Source organism: Belonocnema kinseyi, chromosome 9 (genome assembly GCF_010883055.1).
Source record: "Belonocnema kinseyi isolate 2016_QV_RU_SX_M_011 chromosome 9, B_treatae_v1, whole genome shotgun sequence".
In the NCBI taxonomy this organism is placed as follows: domain Eukaryota; kingdom Metazoa; phylum Arthropoda; class Insecta; order Hymenoptera; family Cynipidae; genus Belonocnema; species Belonocnema kinseyi.
The window spans coordinates 68,580,278-68,589,769 of NC_046665.1; the positions used below are offsets into that span (position 1 = coordinate 68,580,278).

Consider the following 9,492-nt stretch of genomic DNA (forward strand, 5'->3'; position numbering starts at 1 on the left):
AATCTCTATCCCATCCACACACTACTCCTTTCCCCTGCCGAGTGAGTCACGCCTACCCCGAAAGGGAAATGGCTTAATGGTGTAATAATAAAAAAAAAAGTTGAAATCTAAAGTAAAGGCAGGAGAAAAGTAAGGACCAAAGCGGAGAGGTAAACGGGGCGAGAATAATAAGCTATCATTGATTTAATACGAGTAAATTTTTTAAGAGACTATTAATTATTTAAGGAGTACAAAAAAACTCGATCATTGTTGTTGAAATCATTATTGTTAAAACCCTAATTGACTTATTATTACTTGAAGTTGTTTTATACCTTAAATTTGAAATTTTGGAAATTAAATCTACAAATAATCTATTTTAATAAGAAAAATCATAGAAAAACATCTGCGAAATAAGAAACATTTGTGCTTTTTAATACTCTTGCAGGGTTAAATTAAAATGTTCAATCTATCTAATAAATTATTTAAAATATTAAACAAATTTTATGTTAGTGACTTTCGCTGTAAATTAATATTTTCAAACAAAAATTTTAATATAAAATCATAAATTTTCGAGGTCTTGTAACTTTAAAAAATCTAGGTAAATATTTCAGGTTTTGTTATTTTTTTTTCTTACTGCAAATCAACATTTAAAATTCAGAATGTTGTCGGTAATTTCTGGCATTTGAAAAAAAAATTAAAGTTCTTAAAAACTTCAGGTGTTTAACCTGAAATCGGGGTATTTTTTAAGAAAAATTTTTCGAATGAAATCCAATTATTTACATTTAAAATATATAAATATATCAATTATATTTCAATTTAAAAATTGCTTGAGACCAAAAATAATAATAATCGTGCGCATATATGTTTTCTAGTAAAATAAATAACTGCCACAATCAATACTTTTCAAGTTGATGTTGCTATCTTACCCATAATCTAATTTTCAGAAAATCATAGAAACCATTAAAAGATCTATCAGAATGTATCTTGGTACAAGGAACAACCTTTTGAGTCACAATAGTGTTATATTCCAAAATTAAAAGTCTTCCTGTAAAGAATTTTTAAACATTTAGAAGTCGGTATTAGTAGATCATAAAAGATCTTTGAAAGTTCGACAATAGATAAATCGATGCGCCTTGAAAGCGCCTACAAATATAACATAAAATTTGCATGCTACCGTAAAAATGGAGGAAAAAGATACTCATAAACGTTTTTTGAGAAATTGAAACGCTTTTTAATAATTCTATTTTTTTATTTCTTGATGTCGAATTGTATTTAAATATCTTCAAAAGTAGATTTAAATAATTTGTGTCATACGATTCCAGCGATTTCGCGGTATCAATGAAGTCTCAAACGAACTCGACGTTTCGAGTTTTATTAACATTCAGGCTCTACCATAAATACATTTAAGGTGGCTTGGGCGTTTGGTGCCGTCCAATGTGGGGGGCACTGTGGGGGCTATCTATCATGCGATCAGTCTTTATTTGAATTTTATTGATATACACATATTATAATGTCATCTTAATAAAAAAGTAGAAAACGACCAAAAAAAGTGACAGAAACATATGATATGCCTCAGATAGTCACAGCTATTGTACAATATTTGCAGTTTTTCATTGAAATTTTTCACCAATGACATTGTCAACCCCCCTTTATTATGGTACTAATCGATTCCTTTTATTTTAAGGCACTCGGATAACATTGATTTATAAAAGTTCGTGATTTTGTTCAAGAGTATTATCTCATTCTGTTGAGCCCTCCCATAAGACTACATGTTAAAATCACAACTTTTTAATAGCGTTTTTTTCGATAATTTCATCGTCAACCTTAGTATTTCTTTTTTGCAAAGTGATCTAGTATATTTTCTTTCGATAATATCAAATTTTCAGAACTGCCTGTGATTTTTTTAAAAAGCGCCCAAGCCACCTTAAAATTGAGTTCAATCGCTTTATCGCATGCAAACATTTTAAATCGACTTAAATTTATTTGAAATAGCTTTGAGTTGAATTTAAATTATTTTTAATTCACATTCTAACCCCCGAAATCGCACATAATTCACCATGAAATCACTGCAATCACTCACCATTTACCGTGCAATCACTGCAGTCATTCGGATTTAACAGTGCAATGAATGCAGTCTCTCGTAATTACCCGTAAAATCACAGCAATAACTAGGAATTTACCCAGCAATCCCTTCAATCATTTGGAATTCCACATAAAATCACTGCAATCACTCAGAATTAACCCTGCAACAACTTGCAATCACTTGCAATCACTTGCAATAACTTACAATCACTTGCAATCACTTTGAATCACTTCCAATCGCTTGAAATTACTTGCAAACACTTGAAATCACTTGAAATCACTTGCAATCATGCAATCGGTGTACAACAGAATTTGGAATAATGTACCCCTCGAAGTAATCTCACCCGGTCACTTCTTCCCCGATAGGCTCTGGCCACTTATATAGGCGACCTTGAAGTATTATAAATCTGATCCCGCTCGAAATATACGGTAGATGGCGCAGGGTTGCTTCCCCTGCCCACACCCTGCAAACCCATAGCCCCTAGCAACGCGCGAGCCACCGTGTTTGTTGTTGCCGGTAATCACACGTTGGAAGGCTTGAACCGTCTTTGGGGTTATTTTTAATGTGGTTCAAATAAAAGTGCAAATTAACTGTTTATACGACCTTCAAGTTCTTGGTGAACCACACTTTCATGAATAAAGCCATGAAAAAACAAACAGAGATACATAAATCATTATTTATGATTTCCTGTTTGTGATTGCTTTCTTCATCTCCTTTACTTTTTCAAGTTAATTAACTGAAAACTATATGGAATGAATGTAACGTCATAATTTATCTTATCTTAGGGATCGGAGTATACGCTAGATAGCGTCTATGGTCCTTCATCTAGACAGCATTGAGTGTCCACAGTCTGTTCGCCGATTCCCAAATTCACTCCCCCTTTTTTTGACATTATTCAACCTTACTTAATGTGATTATCAATTAGTTATACACTGTTTTAAAAAGATTAATAATTTCACCATTTTTTTCTTTCCTATACTATTTAGAGGTTGTATATTGTGTGACCGAATAATTGTTTATAATAATTAATTTTTTGTTGCCAACGGTTGACTTGCACATTTCATCAAAATAGTTGCATTTTTAACAAAAGAGATGGACCTTTAAATCAAAAAATGAATTGTTAACAAAGTATTTGAACTTTGATAAAAAGGATGACTTTTTAATGCGTACCATAACTTCTAAAAGGGTTAACGTACTTTATGTACAGTAGTTTATGAAAAGTAACACCAGGCCACTTTCTTTCAGTGATGATAATTTAATTTAGGGATAAACGTGCCAACAGAATCATTTGTTAAAATAAAATTAACCACAGATATAGAAATAATAATGCCTTTTAGCTCCTCTGACATTCGAGCATGCCATTTTTTCATTAACAATTATTTGAACATTCAGAACTTCACATCCAAAAAATTTTAAAATTACCACTTTGCACTTGTTCGTCTCACTGTTTTCCAAACGATATAGATGATGAATGACAAATTTATGATGGTGTTAAAATATAAACAGTATCCTAATTCTCGCAAAATACGTGAACTTGTGTATAAACGTCATACATACACAGTAAAAACAAAGTCTGATTTCAAGCTCAAAAACGGTCTTGATTTAAGATATAAACGATAGTAGATCATGTCCGATTAAACTCAGCGTAAGATAATAGACTAGAAATAACATGATTATAGGGCTGAACTTCAGCCGTTAAAAAGACTGAAAAATTAACTAATAAGCTGAAATTCAGTCCTTCGATTGCCAATTTTTCGATCGCAAAGCAAAATAAATTCGTATTTTTATTTAAACAATATATATTAAAGTAAATTTATTATAAACAAAGAAATTGTTATTACATTTCCGTATTAATACACTTCTTTTTTCTTGTTCTAGCTTATCTTTGCCCTGAACTTTAGTGTTTTAATTAAAACCTAATTTAAGCATTATTGACAGCTGACTTTTAAATTCAGATTAGGCATTTATTTAAGTCCATACTCTCCCAGTGGGTGCAAAATTTGGCGACGTCTTTACGACATCTTGACGACATTTTTACGACATCCTATGTCCATGTCGTTTCGGTGTCTTTGCGATATCGTAAAGACATCGTCAGATCATACGACTTATTTACGATATCGTAAAAACACCTTAACGACATGGACATAGAATGTCGTGAAGTTGTCGTAAAGATGTTGCAACGATGTCGAAAGGACGTCGCCAAACTTCGTGCCCACTGGGCTGCTTTGCGATCGAAAAATAGTCTATCGAAGGACTACATTTCAGCCCATTCTCTAACTTGCAGTTCATTTTCAGTCTTTTTAACTGCTGAATTTCAGCCCTATAATCGTCTTATTTGTAGACTATTTTTTTATGCTGAATTTAAATAGACATAGTCTACTTTCGTTTAAATCATAAATCGAAATCTTTTTTTAGCGTAAAATCAGACTTTGTTTTTACTGTTATGTGTTCAAAGTGTTGAAAAATTCGCGGGTTATAAACGTGCATTTAATAAATTACGATTGATTTTTTATATAAAAATGCATATTTTTCAGAAGATAAGAATGCATTGCAAAATATGTTCGTCTGCGATGAAGTAGAAATATTGGATAATTCTATAAGAATTTTTTCTGAAGACGCTATTGACGAAAAAAGAAGCTTAGTCTAAAACAATAAGTTTAAAAAGAACATTATGAGGTCTAACATGAGACAGTTCGAAAATGCACCAAAATATGAATCATCTTTTATTCCCAATTATTCAGTTATCCCACAGAAAAAGCAGAGAATCGAGCAGGCTCTAGTTTCTACCGCACTATCAGGGTCAAATGCTCAGTCATCCCGAATGGCTGTCAACTCAAAGCCGCACATTCAGACTGGTTCACTGAAAAACATCAAGTAAAGTCTACGTTTCAAGGAAATGTTGGGTCCAAATATTCAGTCATTTCGTCAACCGAGCAAATTTTTGATGGAAATGTGCAATAGTTTGCTTCTACCACTTTCCCAAATGTACAGCACCAATCGACAACATCTGAACCAAATTTACAGTATGAAACTGTAAAGACTCCATCGACTCATCATTTTCAAAATTTTATAAATCCGTCTAATTCTGGAAATAATTTAATGGAAATTCAGCAACGTTCTTTTAATCCTAATCCTTCGAAATCTGAACAAACTCATGAAAGACAAGAGTATCAATTCAGCCGCAAAATACCATCATCTACAGCGACTTTGAAAACATTTAATTTACGTTCGAATGGATCAAAAACGACTTCTGAAAAATTTTCCCCTTTCAACAACGATGGCAGTGATAATGATTGTTATTCGTGTGAAGATGAAGTATTAAATAAAGAAAATTGAAGCGTGACTGTTAATGCTATTGCTGCGATGATTCCTAGAAAAGGTAATTCTTATAGGACTCGCACTCACACCATTATTGACATTATTTGAGATTTTTTTAAAAATCAGTGTCATTATTCTTGAAATTTTTTTTTAATCTTGCAACTCATGTCATTCTTTACTCGTAATTTCCCGCAAATATTATTTTTAAACTTCTTCTCAAGTAAAAAATAGTATATTTCATCACAAGTAGGGTTAGGCAGACCTTTACAGAGAAATCATTCTTCACAGTCTTAAAAAAAGTCCATGCTATTTTTTTGCTTATATTTGAAAAAATTTTGTTGATATATATAATCTGTAAAGCGAGCCTTGAAACCGATTTTACCCTAGTTATTGAATTGAACTGCTGTTTTAAGGGCACTGAAGTACTTGTGAACGAAGTTCCAAAATTTTAGATGTTTTTGTTTGCAAATGCTAAATTAAAATCATCAAAATGTCTAATTTGTACGTGTAAACAAATCATCAAAATTGCGCAAATTTTTGGCATATAAGTTAACATATCCCACTGAGAAATGTAGTAAGAAAGAGGTAAAATTTATTTCAAAATTTGATATGAATCCTAAGAATTCGTTAGTTTTTTTGAATAATTTTTTTCTTTCATTTTTGTGGTTACCCTCTCATTACTTACGTCTTGCCCCAAATATGGTAAAATTAGAATAAATTTAATTAAGATTCATGTATGTAATGTACTTATTATATAAAATAATCTCTTCAATTTATCTTAATGAGAAATTTCACCCACATGTGGATTTTACTTGCCGGAAAATGCCATTGCATATGTCAATACGTTGCTGCAAACTGATATCAACTTGGATGCCGACGAAAAATTGAAAATTTTAATCCGAGAAGTGTTGCTTGAAGTTTACGGACACACCATTGTTATCTATTCAGCAAAAGGAAAACGGGGAGAAAATCCTCCCATAAATCCAATGTTATGCAGAGGACTATTTCCAATATTACTTGATTCCTTAACTTTCCTAAACACGTAATTTCCTTCAAAAATCTTTCATCCATTATCTTAATTTTTAAGGACACTTTATCAGCTTTTGAAATAATTTTTCAACAAACTTTTTTCAAAAATTGAGAATGTCACCTCTTTTATTATATTAATATTGTAATTCCTAATTACAGAGTGGACATGCCAAATAACACCTAATCTTTTTTAAAAAGATTACATCCAATATATTAATAAACTCGCTAATAACAAGTGGAGATGTCAGAATAAAATACGAAACCCAAATTAAGGTTTGCATATTAATTTTTTTCATTAATTTAGAACAGTTACTTGTTTTTTGAATAACAATCAATAAATCACTTCTGCATATGGAATTCATATACTTTAATAATAGGAAAGAAGGTAATCAATGAAAAGGAAAAGAACAAGGAAATTGAGAGAGGCTATGAAGGTTCAGCGAATTTTGAAGTTCCAGAAGGAAATAATTATAATATCATAAATACGATATTGGCACCTTCCAATGCAGATCCTCATAATTTGTCAAGAAATGACTACTTAAACAATGACTTTCATCATCCTCAAATACACAGAGGTGAATATCAATCTATTAACATTTCTTTGCTAGAATATTAAGAATTATTTTATTTAATTTAAAATTCTATATTTAGAATCAACACATTATTTCGGCCTCGAAATTCTTCGATTTTAGACATGAACCCTTCTCGTATTTGACGATGTTAATAGAGATGTTCGTGGTTGTACTATTTCTATAGCAGATGTAAAAGTTACAACATTAGGTTGATTTTCTACTCTATTTTTGATTCAAAAAAGTATAATTTTCTTAGGTATACATCTAATTATATAACTTAGTATTCCACACTTAAAAAGAAAGTACATAATTACGTATCCTATTGCCATATAGCCTATACGACGTAACCATTCTGAAGTAGTTTCGCTCAAACTTTTCGGCTTTTTTATGAGTGGACATGTTATTTAGTATATTTTGGACATTTTTTAAACTAATTTGTGCTTGTCTTAGTACATCTATATCAATTTGCTTGGTCATTTGAATCCATTTCTTTTTTAGGTTATCTAAATTTCTTAATTTATGCTGCAAATCATAAGCTTCATTGACAAGGATTGTTTTCGTCATATTTAAATTTTTCGAAAGTTGAAGTTTATCATGGTTGTTATATATTTCACAGTCTTCGCCGGTAATTAATGTAGGAACTTTGATTGAAATTGATTCGATTTTATTTCCGCTTACTAAATCTAGTTTGATGTCAGTTATGGAAGTTACAATATGTCCTCCTATTACAGGTATATATGTTTCTTTATTGAGCAAATAAGGAAACTGTGAACAGGCTGTTTTTGCATACCGTCTCAGTAAACTTGCTTCACAAGTATTTGTTTCATAAATTCTCAGATTAGGCTGATTTCTTTTACATATTAAGTGTCTATTAATTTTTTTACATTTGTTAATTGTCTCCTTATCAGTTGGTATGTAACTGTCTTCGAATTCAATATTAAGTCATGATTAGGAATTAGGAAAAGGAATACTTTACCAAACTTAACAGGAATTGGCATTATTCTTTGCACGGGCTCTTCCTGGTTTTCTATAATCGGAATATTATTAATGTAACTCAATAATCCGTTTATGACTGTTATTGAGACTGAACTAATATAGAGAAGTTTTTGCTAGTCTTTCTCAAAATAGTACTTTGTTCTATGTTGCATTTCAAATTCTTCGAACGTATTTTTTAAGATTTCGGGTGTTAAAATCTGAGGATATATGATTCCATACCTACTATTATTTATAGCATTTTTTGCTATGTTAATATTCTTATTGATTTCTTCAATTATGATTGTTGTTAAAATTAATTTAATAATAATGAAATTATCTTTAGTAATGGAATTTATTTTTTCAATTGTTTGAGATTCTAACAAAATTTTATGCTTTACTTCGCGATCCGTATCCAGTACTAATTTAAGGATTTTCGTTTGGTTATTTAGAACGGAAACCATTTTTTCATTATCAGTATTCAATTTATCAAATTTTGAATTTATTTGATTCAAATCTGATTCAGTCAGGGTTCCAAAAAGGGTTTTAGAGATATCACCTATAAAATTAGCTAACCCTCTTTTATGTCTGTTCAATTAAATTAATTGTTTTATGGATTGACATCTGATTTCTGTTGTAGTTAAATTAACTCCTATAATTAGTTTCCAATTTTCGTGGTACAAGTAGGCTTTACCGATTTCCACCATGTGGATTTTGCCATAAATTTCCTATATTACGTAGTTTACTTGTGTTGCCGTTATCAGCATCCATAGTAATAGAATCATTATTTTTCTGGAACATAAAATGGCATCTCCTGATCGATATGAAGTTGAAGAGTTTTACCTTCAAATTTAATTTTTTAATTATTACTTGTTGTAATTTCTGCAACGATCCCTGGGACTTTCCAGCTTGGGTCTAATTTATTTTGTTTTATATTATTTTTCCACTTGACATGATCTCTTACATTGTAAACTGGATGGCTTTTTATTACACTTTCATCTAAACGTTTCTTGGTCTTTTCTTGTTCCACTTATTTTTTTTCCTTAGCTTTCCTGATTATATAACCATGATTAAGTTTCCATATCATTATTAAATCAGCGTAAGTAAGAGTTGGTGACCTTGGTATTACTGATGGGATATTAGGATCTCTGCCGAAAGTCATCTCGAAAAGTGAGAAGCCTTTGCTTGTATTTTTAATTGTATTAATTATGAACGTAATGAATTTCAAATTTTCATCCCATTGTTTACTATTATCTTCCAATGATGTTTTGATTAGATTTTTTAAAGTTGAATACATTCTTTCTATGTTACCGTTTGCTTGTGGGTGAAGAGACGTTGTTTTTATATGCTCTATATTTAATGCATTTTCAAATTGCTGCATTAATTCTTATTATTGGTAAGGAAAAAATAAGGTTTTTCCTTATCAATATTAATCAGTTGTTTCCCAGAAGTTAAATTAAGTAATTTTACATCCCGAAATTCTTTACATGCATTAATTCTGATAAGAAATTTCTTCCTTGATCGGTGAGTATTGTTTTA

At 30.8% G+C, this 9,492-nt stretch overlaps 1 long non-coding RNA gene across 1 annotated transcript; it reads left to right on the forward strand.

Moving 5' to 3' along the window:
- The first annotated feature begins 5,264 nt into the window (after positions 1–5,264).
- On the forward strand, positions 5,265–6,969 carry LOC117180837. The gene is made up of 4 exons (XR_004468060.1): positions 5,265–5,441; positions 6,167–6,422; positions 6,569–6,682; positions 6,787–6,969. It is a non-coding gene; the product is annotated as an uncharacterized LOC117180837 (long non-coding RNA).
- Positions 6,970–9,492: the final 2,523 nt, after the last annotated feature.